General features: G+C 37.2%; 1 pseudogene across 1 annotated transcript; it reads right to left on the minus strand.

Annotated features, from left to right (window-relative positions):
- Window positions 1-355: 355 nt before the first annotated feature.
- Window positions 356-4,989, minus strand: LOC106609078 (uncharacterized; annotated as a pseudogene). Its single transcript, XR_014392814.1, has 9 exons — window positions 4,914-4,989; window positions 3,609-3,743; window positions 3,387-3,529; window positions 3,157-3,293; window positions 2,978-3,071; window positions 2,501-2,841; window positions 2,224-2,407; window positions 1,853-1,977; window positions 356-1,615 (listed from the first exon to the last, which is right to left on the minus strand). The product of XR_014392814.1 is annotated as an uncharacterized LOC106609078 (transcript).
- Window positions 4,990-5,269: the final 280 nt, after the last annotated feature.

Raw genomic sequence — 5,269 nt, forward strand, 5'->3', positions numbered from 1 at the left:
TAGTGCACAGCAAAAAGTCCAGTGTTGAATTAACTCCCACAGAGTTGATTTCAACACTTTGAGGGTTTATATAGGTCCACACTCTCCAGAGTTAAATTAACACTTTCAAAATAGTTAAACATTTAACACTCTGCCAGAGTTCCTTCTTTAACTCACAAAACAGAGTTAAAGTAACACTAAGGGATTAGACAACTGCTCCGAGTTAATTTTTATTAACTATTTGGGTAGTGTTAATTTCACTCCCTAAAGTGTCAATTATCTACACTGAAAAAAATGTTAAAATGAATTGTTAATTTATTCAATATTATTTAATTAAATATATACTTATATTAATAACAATTAATCAAATAAACAATCATTGTCAAAAACATTTATTTGTGCCTTTTCTCCCTTGCAGTCAGTTGAATTAAAACATTGTGAATGAAGGTATAATGTACATACTTTCATCTGAAACATTGTATGAGCTTTGAATATCAAACGGTTTATGAAATTTAAGCTCAGACATTTTTAGTAGACATCTTTCCACACTTCGTAATACTCCGAATGCATGATGATGGTCATCAAAATTCTCTGTAAATAGCTTGTTTGTAAAAAAAAAAGTGATCTTCAACCAAAAGTACATCACTTATTTGACAAAAGACTGGCATGTCTTCTTCCATTGCACTGCAAATAACTAGTCCAGCTTTATACTCTACACCATCAACTTTAACCCAACTCGTTGAGAAAACATCTTTTCACAAGATCGTTTCAAGCATTTCATTGTTGACGACATTCTCATCTCTGAAGAGAAAAAATGTAATTGGCCCATACTCATTTTGTTTGAGGGTGAAGGTTTCCCAGTGATAAGCAATGGCCATCTGATGCTTTTTAGCAAGCGATTTGGTTATGTTTTTGACATTTTTAAAACAATCTTTAAACAGCTTGTGTTTGGCCTCAAACCTCATACACCACGTATATAATAAGGGGCCAATTTTCCTTATAGAAGATGGGTAATGGATCATAAAATGATGCTTAGGTATCAAGTTTCTATGTGGATACAATTGCTTAAATAGTTTGTGGTGGTCAACAATCAAATTCTTTAAATATATTGTCATACCTAGAGTGAGAGAAGGTGAAAAAACTATGTTCATTATTTGAAGTAACAACAGTAACAAATTCCAGTTTTTGTTTCCTGCAGGAATAATGTCACCAAACAACAGCGGGATGTTTTTCACAAGACACAATGTCGGAATAGAATTCAAACCAATGCCATTGCCAACACTCTCCAAAATAATCTTTGTAGGACGATTTTTTCGTTCTAAAAATCCATAATCAAAACAATAAATCCTGGAAAGCAAGTCCTGTTCTGACATAAAGTGTTGCGTGAGATATCCAAAAAGCAATTTGATCTCATACTGAACCACACCCTCAAGAAAATCATGCATGATATCAAATGAATAGTTATTACAAACATGGAAATACTTCAATGAATTAAGCGCTTTGCCTTGCATGGGATGAGACGCTTATCCATTGTGATGTAGAAGCTCTCAATCTTGCTGTTCTGACGCCCAACAGCGAGGAGGTACGGCTGCCGACCCTGCTGGTTGCGGAGATGCTCCTCCAAACTGCAGCATGACTAGGGTTGAGATCAGAAAACTGAAAATTAGACAACTGAAAATTAGACAAGAATAATGTGCAGCCAGAGAAAACTACATTATAGAAGTGATTATTCAAACAGCTTTTCATTGGCTAGTGCAAGATGGGAATGAAGACTTAATTACAATTCCATCCACTTTTTAACAACCCTCATTTACATATGTGGCTAAGAAGGTGACGTGACAAATTATTATAATCACGTTAATAATATAGTTACCTTATGAAAGACAACAAGTCTCTCAACTGCATCACATGCACTAATTTTTGGAGACTTCAGTCCCCCTGGAGGTGGTGGAAGGAGATGTAACAGCAACAACAGGGAAGCCATTTCTTGGTCGTAGGCTGAGGACAAAGAGTCACAAGAATTAACTGAAAACTCTTCAAATGTAATACTATTAAAGTTTGAATGAGAACCGGGAGGCATTATGAGAACGTTTTAAACCGTCATCCATCTATTAGTCACATTTATCCCAAAAATCAGATCAACGTTCAGAGATACACTGAATAAACAAATGAAATATTATTGCAGTTATAATTTAACTGCAATTATAGCAAATTTATAAAAAAAAAAAAAAAAAAAAAACTCACTTGTTGGCTCATCAAGATCACTTCCTGGGGGACTTTCTGCTGACTGCACCAAGCGACACAACTCTGGTGTTGAGGTGAGCCGCTTAGCCTCTTTTATGACATTTGGCTTGAAGAACAAATCCCATTTCTGAAGAAGCCTGGAGGATGTGTCGCCATCAAATAGGAGAGTGAAGTCTTGGTCCACCTTTAAGAAAGAAGATATTAAACTACTACTACTACTACTTCAGGAAATACTTTCAAATTTCAAGCCATTCTAAACATCTCATCCCAAATTTACCAATCCTTTTGTATCCAGGAATCTTGGGAAGCTGGAGAGGATATCAACACTTCTGCCTGGGTCATTATTAACGAGCTTCTGACTGTGCTGAAAGGTCTCTCTCATCTTCTGGAAAATCAGGGAATTGTCTGTGGTATGGTTGAGCAAAGACATGGCCTCTTGGCAAGCACCACCATCAAGCTGCCTTTCAACATTAACAGTCCTTTGGAAATTTGGGCCCCCTGGAGAAAAGTCAATTGGGCTATTTGGTGGCAGTGCAGTCCTCGACGAATCTTCCTCTGGACTGTTTTCAGAAGCCAAGAAATGTATCCTGTGCTGCTTGCAGCATCATAGAAGTGTTCCTGAAATGAAAAAAATAAAATAAATGCGTTGTCATACCAGGCTCATGAGAAATCTCACGGAATTCAAATATCAATCTCATCAACACAGTTTTGTGTCACATGACATGAAAGAGTTAACAATAATAATGCCTATTACATAGCCCTTCTTGGAGTATGGATCCTTGAGGGCAGGGAACAACATCACTATCCCACGCGCATAATCTTCTCTGATTGCTTTAGTGGGGCGGTGCCTGAGAGGAGATATTAAATTAGTACATTTATGCAATGGCCATGCAGTTATCTGGTACAAATAAAAACAATGTGAAACAAATATACCCATGATTGTCAATCATGTGAGCCACCAGGATGTTAACCATTTTTCTTCTTGCAGCATCTGTTAGGGTTTCTGTTGTTTGGTACTCCTGTAGTACTTCTTCACCCCCAGACTTGCCTCTTAGCACAGCTTCAATCAACTAATAAAAAACAAAAACATTACAATACAAAACATGGTGATAAATAGCTTTTCTAGAGACTCAGAGTGAAAAAATGTGAAAGCATTAAGAAACCTGTTCAGCAGACACAGCATCATGTGTATCCTCAATTCTGTGTCTCTTGCTAGGGACATCATCTAGGATTATAGTTGATGCACTTGAGCTGAAGCTTGAGTCAGACGTCTCAGAAGCAGAAGACAAGGAGAAATCAGAGAATTCTAAAGGAATAGAAAAAATGCAAATAATTATATTATGTAAGGTGTAAAGTGCTTTATTATACCTGCCTTGATATCTCACCCTGATCTGAGAATAGTGTCAGCACCACATTGCCTTGTCCAACGAGGTCGCTGAATATTTCTGCATCAACTTCTGTCCCTGTTGCATCCTTGTATATAACTTTTGCATCAGGTGGCAGGCAAAATCTCTCGATGACTGGAAAAGATAGTAAGGTCAAACTGAATGTGCCTTTGAAGTCAGCACTGTTTCTTGCCTCACAGCCAATAACTGTTCATGTTAAATACATACATCCACCACTGAATAATCCTTAAATAGACCTAGAGCATTTTCCCTCACTTAAGTCCAAATTGAAAAATTGATGATTGCCTTTTTTTATTGACTGTTTTGGTGTATATTAATACTTTACACTATGAAGCACACATTACAGAACTGAAAATGATTAGCAATTTAACCCCATTTACCATATAAAAGAGTCTGATAAAGGCATGTGAAGAAATCAGAATCGACAACATTAAGGAGCTTGCACAATGAGCTTTTAAAAGAACATGGGTGTGGTTTAAAACCTTTTTCCTAAGCCATGCTAACCATTTTCATGGAATTGCATAAAGTCAAACCGTCCTTCATCCTCATCCAGCTTCACATATTTCTGCTATTTGGCTGGACCAGCATTTTGACTGAGACATGCAAGGGAGTTTGACAAAGTAAATAAACATTTAAAGGAAGAACGGTAAAGATTAAAGCTAAGTCGACAGTGTTACACCATTTTTGGTGACCCATCAGATTCTGTGACCTGCACTGTTGGAAAAAGTACTAATTTTCACAGCCCGATTTTCTGCAAATGTTGTACTTTAGCTTTAACTTAGTAATTTCAGTACAATTAACTGGTAATACTTATATACTTTTACTTAAGTAAATGATCTGAGTACTTTTTCCAACACTGCAGGTCATAGAATCTGATGGGTCACCAAATACAGTGGTACGCTGGTCACACAGACAACACGTCAAACACCGTCTGCATGTTGGGACATGTTGTTTGCGGCCCCTTTGATGTTCAAAGTGAAGGGGGGAAAAAAGACGTTAGCTCCAGCCTCAAACAAGATTTTATACAGTAAAAAAACATAACGCTTTGTTTTTCCTTTATTAAATCATCATTGATAAAGATGGAGACGGTTTAAGTAACAAACTGTTAGCTAGCTTACCATACACTTCTAGCTAGCTAATCACCAGGACAAATTTGCTGCTCAGACCTGGCAACAAACACGGTTTTGTTAGGCATATATTCTCTGTAGATGTTTCATTGTTCATACTGAAATTCTCAGCATCAATTTATAATTGTTTCAGTAAGTTTGAGTTAATTGCACTTACCGTGTAGTACTGCATGGGAGGGAGAAAATGGCGCCGACTTGTCTCCTCTGTCTCCAACCGAAGAAGTGAAATGCATGGGCGGAGCTTAATTACATCTCTGCGGAGTTGGGTTAACACTGACCGCATCAAATCTGTCAAATAACTCCAACACTGAACACCATTTAAATCAGAATGTGTTAAAATTACACTCTGGGAGTAAAAATCAACTCGGAAATGTTTAACCCTGAAATTTCAACACTCCAATTTTTGCTGTGTGTTTAACATGATTTTTACACCCCACACTTACAAGGTCCCTCAGTCGAGCAGTGAATTTCAAACACAGATTCAAACACAAAGACCAGGGCGGTTTTCCAATG

The sequence above is a fragment of the Salmo salar genome, chromosome 07 (assembly GCF_965601325.2).
Source record: "Salmo salar chromosome 07, fSalSal1, whole genome shotgun sequence".
In the NCBI taxonomy this organism is placed as follows: Eukaryota; Metazoa; Chordata; class Actinopteri; order Salmoniformes; family Salmonidae; genus Salmo; species Salmo salar.